General features: G+C 49.3%; 1 pseudogene; it reads left to right on the forward strand.

Annotated features, from left to right (window-relative positions):
* The first annotated feature begins 3,407 nt into the window (after positions 1–3,407).
* LOC125556247 lies at positions 3,408–10,037 on the forward strand (annotated as a pseudogene).
* Positions 10,038–11,508: the final 1,471 nt, after the last annotated feature.

An 11,508-nucleotide genomic window follows, 5' to 3' on the forward strand; every position in this document is an offset into this window, starting at 1 on the left:
GGCAACAGGAAGAACTGGGGAGGTCGGGGTCCGCACCTGACTCGAGGTTCCGGACCTCCGCGCGGAGCTCCGCGCGCTCGGCGATGGACGGCGCCGGAGAGTCGGCCGGCCGCGCCGCATCGAGGCGGGCACTGCGATGGGAGGACGTCACCGGCGTCGAGGTGGAGCGGGGCCGCCTGGCGTACGCCACCGTCAGAGGGGGGGTGCGCGGAGGTCGGCGAGGAGACGTCCACAGCCACCGAGGCGGACGGGGCGGTCGGCGAGGAGAGACGGACGTCGGAGGGCACCGGCGAGGGGAGCGGGCCGGCGAGCTCCAGGGTGATCCCGACCGCAACCCCCGCGGGTGGAGGCGACGGGGCAGGTGCGACGGGAACCTCACATCCGCCTCCACCTGTGGAGACCGGGGAGGCCGAGCCGGCGGGGGACGGGGGGGTCCGGCCCCGACGGCGAGGAGCGGCGGAGACGGCGCAGGAGGAGCGAGGCGACGATGGCGGGGCGACGAGGAGGCCCACACTGGAGATGTCACTGGCCGACTCCGACGGAGACTGAGAGGGTATGACCGGCGGGGTGGCCAAGCGGAGGGCCACCGCGAGGTCAGCGGCCGACACTCGAGTGCGCCCCGCCCCGGAACCGCCACGACCCGCTGGTGGGTTGGAGGGCTCCCGGGAGGGGGAGCGGGAGTGCTCCGAGCCGTCCTCGTCATCTCCTGGATCATCGAGGCGGGAGTGGCGCGAGCGCCTGCGGTGGGAGTCGTCAGCATCAGCTGGGCCACCCCCAGGTGACTATCATCAGAGAAGCGGGGGCGGCCGACGTGGTTCGGAGGCTCGGGGCAGATCTTGAGGTCGTAGCCGTCGTCATTGAAGAAGACCCGGATCGTGACATGGAGCTTGGAGGAGTCCAGGAACTTCACCTTGACCCGGACCTCCTCCTCCTTGCGTAAGGAGAGCTCGTCAACCACCACCACCTTGCCTAGGATCTTGGACATACTGCAGATGACTCGCTCAGACCGGGCCACATCTGGCAGGCCGGCGATGAGGAGCCAAGCAGTGTCCAGGACAGCGACAACCTTGGGATCCCATCGCGGCTCAGATATGTTCACCACAATGTCGTTGAGTGCCAGGGTGATGTTGTTGCTGCGGGTACAGAATCCCATACTCATAGCGTCGGGGAAGATCACTGAGAAGGCGTTGGAAGCGGTGGGGGTCACCTGCCAATCCCACGTGCACCTGCACAAGTGGTTGAGCTCTGCCTCAAGCAGCTCCGGGGTGGCGACGGCCTCGCCCACGACCGTCACAATCGCCAGCAGCGAGGGGGAGGGAGGGGGGATCTCTGGAACCTCGATGTGGAAGAAGGCCATGTCCTCGATGCCGTGGCCGTACATCATAATCTCCTCCGTCACCGGGCGATCCGGACAGAGAATCGCGGGGTGCCCGGCATCCTTGCACAGGTAGCACATCGGGGGTTGGGACAAGCCACCTGGAAGTGGCCGGTCAAGCCGCAGTTGAAGCACGGCGGGCCGTCGGAAGAGGCGTTGGTGCCCGGAGGGGGAACCGCGGCGGCGGTGGAGGCGGCAGCCTGAGGGCGCGGAGGGCCCTTCTTCTTCTTCTTCTTGGGACCCTGGCGCCCCCGATTGCCATTACCGCCGTTAGACGGCGGGAACGCAGCCTGGGAGTGGGGAGGCTGGTAGCGACGGGTGGCCGGGGCGCTGTTGGGGTTGGCGACGGGCAGCGGGCGGGGCGGGGAGGGGGACCGGTCCCGGCGACGGGCAGGCGAGGGGGACCGCCGCCGCGAGGACGGCCTTGACTCACTGGCCGGCGACCTACCATGGTCCCGCGACCCCGCCCGACGAGAGGAGCGGCGTGCCGGGGAGCGCGAGCGGCGGTCGTCGCGCGTCGGGGAGTGTCGAGCCGGCCGGGAGGAGAGCTGCTGCCGCAGGTCGGCATCACGCCGGTGGCCATCAGGGAAGGGGCGGGGCGGGTCACGGCGCTCGTCGGCCCGGCGCTTGGGGCGCCCCGCATCGTCCCCCCATTCCCGAGACATGGACAGCGTGGGGAGAGAGGGGGCGTGGGGAGGATGGCGGCACCGGCGAGCAGGGATCGGGGCGGGGCGGCTGGAACTGGCGGCGCGGGTGGGGGGGAAGCGGGGGACGAGGGAACCCTACAGGGGGCCATATCGACCGCCTGCTTGGGCCTGAGGCCGCCAGAGGGCGAACCTGGGCCGTGCGGGGCGGAACCGGCCCGTCGTGCCGGCCCACCCCAGCCGCAGAGGCCCGCATCCCTTGGGCCGTAGCCGTGTCCACCACCCTGGGGAGGGGGCCAGCAGCCAGGCCCATAGGCCGGCCCAAGAGCACCGCGGCCCGGTATGAGCGCCCCGGAGTGGCCAAGCGGGGAGCTAGGGTTTCCCCGAGCGCCGCCACGGTGGCCGCCGGCGGGGGCGTATAGGGACGGCGAGGGGAAGGCGGGGCGGGGATGCGACCCAGAGGGAGGGGCCCGGAGGAACCGCGCGATGGGAAGAAGGGCCGGAAGGGAGCACGTCGGGAGAGGACCGGGGCGAGCTCGGGCAGGCTCGCCGGAGCCGGACAGGCCAGAGTAGAGGAGGGCATGGCCGGAGTCGAGGGTTTCCAGGAGGCGCGAGCAGGGCCGCGATCCGCGTGGCCGGCAACACCCCAGCTGCCAGCGCGGCACCGCCGGGAAGGCATCCCGGAACCCAAGGCCAGACCTTGCATCCCCTGCGCCGGAGAGGCGGCAGGAGGGAGACGCCGACGCCGGCCCGACCCACGGGCGGCCGAACTCCCACCCCTGGGAGTAGGGCCACCGGCGTGGTCGGGCAGCAGCCGCGGCGGTGCCTTGGGAGGGACATGGTCCCGGCACATGACGGGGCGGCCAGCGGTGACGTCAGCCCACACAATCCGCGGAGAGCCGGAAGGGGGGGGAGGATCGGCGGAGGGACAGGGGCGGCGGACGCCGGCGAGGGGGCGGAGCTCGAGGGAGGGGACGGGGGGCGGGGCGGCGGCGGGGCAGCCGCATCGCCCGCGTCGCCAGGGGCGCCGCCCGAGCAGTCACCAGACGCCAGCGCCTCCATCCGCTCTCTATTGGCCAGTCTGGAATCCCCATGACACAATATTACAAGCATAAATATATTCAACAGTCCTGAATCTTGTTTCCTCTTGTCGTCTCATGCATGCAAGAATTCATTTACTCAAGAGGCAATTCCGGTTAAAGTTCCACGCACCTTGGCTGCAGCCTGCAGATAAAACGAACGCCAAAATCCAATGAGGAAATATAAACTACTAACCTGTCACAAACCAGAGAATCTACCCCGCAACTTCTATGATCATCCTTGAGAAGCAGTAGCAAATAGTCATATATATATGGGCACGATGAGCATCTCAGCACAAGAAAAGTGTAATGGAGAAAGCACGCGCAGCCATCCTCTTCCTGCTACTCCTCATCGATTTCGCTGCCGTAGCACGAAACGCCACGGGCGAAGAAGATGGATTCCACGTCGGGGTGATCCTAGACCTGGGATCGCCGGTGGGCAAAGTGGCGCGGACCAGCGTTCTGCTGGCCGTCCAAGATTTCTACGCCGTCCACCGGAACTACAGCACGAAGCTTGTTCTCCATATTAGGGACTCCATGGGCGATGTCCAGGCTGCATCAGCAGGTACGCGTGTCTGTCACGATTCAGGAAACTCAGAAGACTTTGTTTGCTACAGTTCTTCCTAAATATACAGTTCCAAAAAAAAATGTCCTCGAGTTTGTTACTGCTTTCATCCGAAAATACTTGTCGAAGGAATGGATGAATACGTCTAGATACATCCATTTCTTCGACAAGTATTTTCAGACGGAGGGAGTGCTTGGTTAGTCCAGTCTATTTCTCGTTTGGGAAGTTTTCGTGAAGATGAAACCTACATCCCTCTGTTCACAATTAAAAGTTGTTTTCGATATTTTAAGTTGAGTGAAGTGTGTCAAAGCCAAATATCCTATTAGAATCTCACTTGATCAATCTTTGAACTCAACCCAAATATCGGAAGTTTTTCCCACAAAAGTTAGTTTCATGTCACACATACCATCCTCACTGATTAATTTAAACAACCATTTTGCCAGGACTGATATGTTTTGTTGCAAGGTCTTGGATGTAGGGTGCCCCTTTATCTTTGGACCTACATAACAGACTCCATTTGACGAGACCTCCTTTTTTTCTAGCTAAGAACCAAATTGCTCCTTTAGGGACGTGGACGTGGAAGAAAAATGCCGGCCAACTGCTAAGAACCAAATTCATCAGAACTAGCCTACACACTCCTTTAGTTGTTTCTCGAGTTGCTCCTCTATTTCCCGCCAATTCACATGGATATGGAATTCTGAGACACTTCCAAACATGCTAGTGTTGATCAACTGTTTCATGTGCCTCGCCAAAGCAGAAGATCTCACTTTAATGAAAAATATGTTTTAAAACTAGACAAACGCTCGAATGTGCCAAGCAATGCAGGTTTTCTCTGTTTTTCTAGTGTCATGATTCATGAATACTATGGTATCGTCCGCATATATACTGTAAAATAAACTATTTGTCAATCACTTGATGAAGCACTATCCTATTCATAAGATCCTCTAACTTGGATCATACACGGAGAAAGGATCCTCCCGGAGGGAGGCCTTTCTTTATTTGGAATTTTATCTCTAAATTATTGTTAACTTTGATACCAAAACTTCCAGCGGATATGAAAATTTCCAACCACTTGCACCAAAGAGGTGAAAATCCTTTCGTCCCGAGGGCTTCAAGAAGAAAATGCCACTTCAATTTCTAGTACACCTTGTCACAAAATGCCATCTTTGATTACCTCCCACAAAATAGCTGGCAAAGCTCAGAACTCTATCATGTACAAGTGTATTATTATGTGTCATCCGAGAGATAGCCTCCCAAGCCTCTTTTCCCATGAAAGGAGCGGTGAGAATTTCATTTTCTGCCACAGAAAGCTAAGGGTGTCCAATTACACACACTGACAAAAAATAATCCAATAATATGTGGGCTATGTTATATAAACTCGGCGTAATTGGAATTCAAATTTATATTATAATGATTTCTTGTGATTGTATTTTGTAATTGGAAATTTACAGTCAAAGTTCAAAAGCAGACAGTAAACATGCATGGTACCCAACATCCACAAGAAGCTAGAACGAGCTGTCAAATGATACATAATAATAGACTCAAGTTCTTTATTAATTTATCGAGGCACAAGCTTTGCATTTTCACAAAACAAATAATGATGTGCATTTTGAATCGGAACAAGTAAATTGTACTCATGATATTCCTTCAAAGTTTGCTAAGAGTTAGAATACCACAGAAACTCAGCTCAAGCTTTTCTTAGTGGGTGGATTAATATTTCTAGTCATGTGTCCTTGCACATGTGTAAGTATGTTCCCAAATAAGAGGTTAAATATTGTATTTCCTTGCACATGTGTTTTTATCAAATATTAGCTTCTCGTAGCATCACTTGGCTATTTATTATGAGGAAGCATAGATGCAAGAATGTAAATTAGAGTATGAATGAATATAACAAGAAAGTCCAAAAATAAGTTTTTCTTAACCTTTTTCCAATATTTGAAAGAACCAATTGTGATGTTGAGTACTACAAATTATTCAACAGATATTATCTGACGATCGTTTTCTTTCGTGTGCCCTTCTGAAAGCTATCGAGTTACTGGAGAAATACCAAGTGCAAGCCATCATTGGTCCCCAGAAATCATCAGAAGCTATGTTCATATCCAGTCTTGGAAATTTAACCGAAGTCCCCATAGTATCATTCACAACAACAAGCCCCTCTCTCACTTCTGATAGAATGCCATATATTGCACGAGAAACACCGGATGACTCGGCTCAGGTGAATAGCATTGACTCACTTGTACAAGCCTATGGATGGAGAGAAGTGGTAGCAGTATATGATGACACTGACTATGGGAGAGGCATTCTACCATATCTCATTGATGCACTTCAAGAAATTGATGTCCGCGTTGCGTATAGCACTGTCATCCCTTCAGCAGCAACACATGTGACCATTGTGCAAGAACTCAATGGGTTTATGGCAATGCAAACAAGGGTGTTTATTGTTCACATATCATCCACTATGACTTCCCTTCTTTTTACGAAGGCAAAAGAGGTAGAGATGATGAACAAGGGATTTGTGTGGATCACCACAAATGGAGTGGGGAACATCATCGACTCATTGAGTCCAAGTGTCAATGAGGCAATGAGTGGTGTGCTGGGAGTAAGGTATCATGTGCCCAGATCACAAGAACTTGATAACCTATCCATAACGTGGAACAGAATGTACCAACATGATAATCCAGATGAATCACCCTTTAATAAACTAAGCATTGTTGTACTATGGGGCTATGATATGAGATGGTCATTCGCACACGCAGCGGAAAAGGTTGGGGTATCCAATGCTAGAGATAAGCAACCATGGTCCACTAAAAACTCCACATGCTTGGAATCCATAGTTATTTCCACCAACGGTCCTGAACTCTTAGCAGCAATTGTACAAAACAAGTTCAATGGTTTAAGTGGTGAACTTGACATTACAAACAGACGACGCCTCCAAGTTTCCATGTTCCAAATAATAAATGTGCTTGGGAGAGGTTGGAGAGAAATGGGGTTTTGGAATGCGAAAAGTGGACTTTCACGGCAGTTAAAGCGAGATGACTTCAAAAAAGCAGGACCGGCCTCAATGATTGATCTAAATCCTGTAATCTGGCCAAGAGACTCAACCAAAATACCAATGGGCTCGAAAATTCCTATAGTTGTTAAGAAGCTTAGAGTCGGTCTGCACTCAAGCGAATATCCGGAGTTTATAAAGACATACAAAGATTCTATCACAAATAAAATAACAATAAGTGGCCTTTCAATTGACATATTTGAGGAGGCAGGAAAGAATCTTTCATTTTCTTATGACTACCTAGAATCTGGCACAACTGATACTTCAGTTACGGGGACCTACAATGATTTTGTTTACCAAGTCTATCTTCAGGTAAGAAATACTTTATTAAAAGGAAATTTCTCACTGTTAATAAAAAAAAAACTCTAGTAGCTCGAACATTTTACCATGGATTAATTGTGTTCCACATTTCCATCCAGTGTTTGTTATGCTTTCAGGCTGCAATTATTCCATCTTATACATAAATGGATGCTAATCAGAAAGGCTCACTCTATTCTTTTTTCTCTTCAAAGGAAATCAAAGTATATTGCTTGTTTAAAATGTTTCTCTTTGTTGAAAAATTGAGCTTATATTGTTCAATCAATCTTTAAAAAAATTAGGGAAAAACTTAAAATGTAGATATTATTTTTTTATTAAATATATAAAGCTGACTAATGCCATTGTAGGAATACGACGTAGCGGTTGCAGATACTACCGTAAGATACAACAGGTCATTGTATGTCGACTTCACTGTGCCATACACAGAATCCGGAGTAGGGATGATTGTTCCGGTCAAGGATTACATGCTGAAGGATTTGTGGCTTTTTTTGAAACCACTGAGCACTACAATGTGGTTTGCCAGCATCTTATTCTTTATGTACACAGGAGTTGTTGTCTGGCTGCTGGAGTATCTAAATGGCGATGAACATGCTCGTGGTCCCTTTTCACTCAATCAACTGGCGATTACAATATTATCCATTTTTGAAGGGAGTTGAGTAAACATTACAGTTTCTTATATCTTTGTATGATCGAATTCGGACAAGTATTTTTAGTACCATAGATAAAGCATATTTTGCACTATATCAAAATAAGAAGAATCAACAAAATATCCTTCAAGAAAGATCATTACGCTCATCTGATTACAAATCTCTAGGTCTCTATTGTAAATAAATTTATCTTAGAAAATTAAACAAAAAAATAACTTAGATCTATCTAACTACATCTAACTAATAGTGCTTAAAGAATCAGAGGGAGGAAATTAACTGGTCCTAGCTGTATGAGTTAAAAACTAATGGTATGACTTTCATTTAAAGAAATTACATATACTTTTAGCAAATTCTGAAATGGCGTGCATTGCAGTATTCCAGCTTTGGAATTTCTTTGGCGTCTTAATCAAGTCGTGCTTGTTATTTTTGCAGAGGAGGAGTTAGAAAGCTTTGGAGCTAAAATTGTTATGCGTTTATGGAAGATTGTTGCTCTGGTACTTGCAGCGAGTTATACAGCGAGCTTTGCATCAATGCTTTCTACACAACAGGTTTCACCAACAGTGATTGATGTGCACGAACTCCAAAAGAATGGCGAATATGTAGGGTTCCACCAAGGTTCCTATATAGAGGGTCTACTGATGGGTATTGGTTTTGATGCATCAAAGATCAGGGGCTATGCTACACCTGATGATTTCTATAGTTCTCTATCAAATGGAAGCATTGCTGCGCTTGTACTTGAAGTCCCATACATCAAATTGTTTCTTGCAAAGTACAGCCAAGGTTATGCAATGGTGGGGCCTATTTACAAGAGTGCAGGTTTTGCATTTGTAAGTTTAAGTACACTCACTGCTATCGAATATCCATTTTGGCCCCCCGAGCTCATCTGATCTCGGGAACAGTAAAATCGAAATAAATACTAAAATAATTCAAAAAAGTTCGATGTTTTTGCATGGAAGATATTTTAGTGCGTGAGGGCAGCTCCGATGTCCAAATGAGCTGAAATTTGGCACAAACCTCACACATTAACACATCTTCGATGCAATATTTTTTTGGATTTTTCTAGTATTTCTTTGGATTTTACTGTTCATGCGCAGGAGCAGATGAGCTCGGGAGCCATTTAGCCGCCCTCACCACTACTATCTCCAATAGTTGGCTAGTGATTTATGCAAATGATGTGCTTATGTGTTTATTTCAATTCTGCTTACCATGTCACCACAAGATTGTAGTTCAAAAATTCAAACATAAGACATATAAATATTTGTTACAAAAATCAAAGATAAATGGGTAGTAAGGCTATCTAATAGTGAAAGTAAATAAATGTATCTTCCAGTAATGATGCAATTAGGAAAATGAATTTATGCAACTGCTTCAGTGACAGGTGGCTTGGAAGAACCATCACATAACAACATAGTCCATACATTTACTATCAGAAACTTTAACATGACCTGATATTTGCGATTATCATACTGAGACTAAGTCTGGAATTCGGTGGATTGTGAGAAATAGTCTCTCTTTGTTGGTTTACTTTTAGATACCTGGTTGTTTGGCTATCTTATTGCATTTAAGAACATATGAGATCTCGTGTGGGAGGTCAACCATCAATTTGAGAACATATGAGATCTTCATCTAACTCTAATTTTATTTACCAAACAGAGCAATAGACTTTCAACTATCTTTCCACAACAACTTTAAAAATAAATATATAATAACACTACACAAGGATCACAAACTAGGCCTGAAACCCTTTACTGCATCTTCTTACTGTTTAAACAATAACACCATCTTATTGATCATCAAATATTATACTATCATTTTAGAGGAGGGGGGGGGGGGGGGGGGGACGGGGCTCTGTTTTACAGGCTTTGATTTATTCTAGTCAGATATTGTTGGTGGAACATTTTTTTGTTACGACGTGCAGCTAATAACAATGATCTCTTTGTTGATTAGGCACTTCCCAAGAATTCTACGCAACGTGCTGACATGTTGACGGCAATACTCAACATAACAGGAGGAGATACTATCATTCAATTTGGAAGTAAATGGATAGATCAGAACAACCATCAAAATAACGGCGCACCTGATGCTTTAGGTGCTATCAGTTTCGAAAGTTGTGGGGGTTTATTCCTCATAACTGGAATTGTGACAACCGGTTCCCTTCTTGTGGCCATGCTGATGAACCGCTACAAAAAGCATCGACAGAATGCAGGGGACAAAGGAGATGACCAGAACGGATGCGGACATGGGCAAGAGAATGAGAACATGGATGAACAAGGCGATCAAAACAGCGATGGAGAGGGAACTGAATTGATAGAGAGCCAAACAACACTGTCAGTGCCTCACGGTTCGAACGGAGATGGTGACCAGCTTGCCAGGCAGTAGATGCTCACACCCAAAATAACAAGGCAACCATCACTGACTCATATTGGTTCACAGATCATTCATAGGGAGACGAAAGAACAAAGGTGAACAGATATCTGCGGCCAGGCTGAACTTGGTTAATGTGGAATTTGCTATGCAGGCAAAACTACGTAAAATTTCAGTTTACTTATGCTCAAGTTCACCTCGCAGGCATCGCTCGGCTGACAGACAGAAAACGCTACCTGGCTACGTTCTAGCATGTACTTTTTCCTGGACTGACATTATATCATGTACTTTTTCATGAACTAGGATAAATATATTCTCCTTGAGTAAGATCATTTCGTTAATATTTTGCATCTGACCTAACACTGTTGCTTTTGAAACGATGTGGAAAAGGTTGCCTTGCGTTGGCATTCTAACAAACACCCTGGCTGCAGTATCCCCACATACCAAACTCTAGTGTTGTCAGACGGGAATACAGAGAAGATTGGCGCAATATGATCGATATTGTATTGAGCCTCACGGGCAAGTATATATAGGAGTACAGACTTGGAGGGCAAGAAGCCTCTCCAAGAGATATAAGGTAGGAGACGGATTACAAATCCTAGACTACCAAATACATGTAATCAAATATATCGCTAACGTCCCCCCCGCGGTCGTAGCGGTAGCATTGCAAACAATAGGAGCGTCGTGAATGGTCAGACTGGATAGAATAGCAGCCGACGGACTGACATTTCCCCGTAGTCGCAGTGGGAGCATCGTGGACGAGTTGCTCAAGCAAGATGACAACCCTTTGTGCCGCTGTCGAGGTAACCAAGAGCGTGGGTGTTGTAGTCGTGCGGAGAATGTCGTGGTCAATGTCCAGTCGGGGTAGTTGGTATCAAGGATATCGCCGTGGAGCCGCGGGCGGAAGGAGGCGCCGAGTTAGTCATAAGTGCCGTGGTGAGTAGGGGTGCGTCGGAAAGAAGACGTTGTTGACGAGCCATCGCGCCGGGTTTGCCAAACCCGAGGACACGTCGTGGATGAAGACACGCGTTGGTGTTACCAGCACCGGGCATGGTAGATGAACGAAGTCGGTGTTGACGATGCGCCGCTCCAGGCATGCCAGGCCTAGGAACACATCGGGGACAAAGGCGCGCGTCGGCGTTGTCAGCATCGGGCATGCGTAGACGGGGACCTACACAAGCTGTACGCCATGTCGGAGGAGTCGGAGGGCCAGCAGAGAAGGACTCGATGATGGTTGCGACACCAATCGACGCGGGGCCGATGTCGCCAACGGTGGTCGGGGAAGATGATGATGACGCTGGCGATGAGCTAGTGCTGGACGAAGATGAAGGGGGTGGACGGGCGGCGTGGCTCGGGTGAGCAAGTGGCGGCGGCTGGGTTAGGAATGTGGCGGCGATGCTAGAAGTAGGCGTGGAAGAAACCGACAGCGTGACAAAGACAGACGCGGACGGTGGTGTTCGGCGCGAT

This window comes from Triticum urartu, chromosome 5, assembly GCF_003073215.2.
Source record: "Triticum urartu cultivar G1812 chromosome 5, Tu2.1, whole genome shotgun sequence".
Classification (NCBI taxonomy): domain Eukaryota; kingdom Viridiplantae; phylum Streptophyta; class Magnoliopsida; order Poales; family Poaceae; genus Triticum; species Triticum urartu.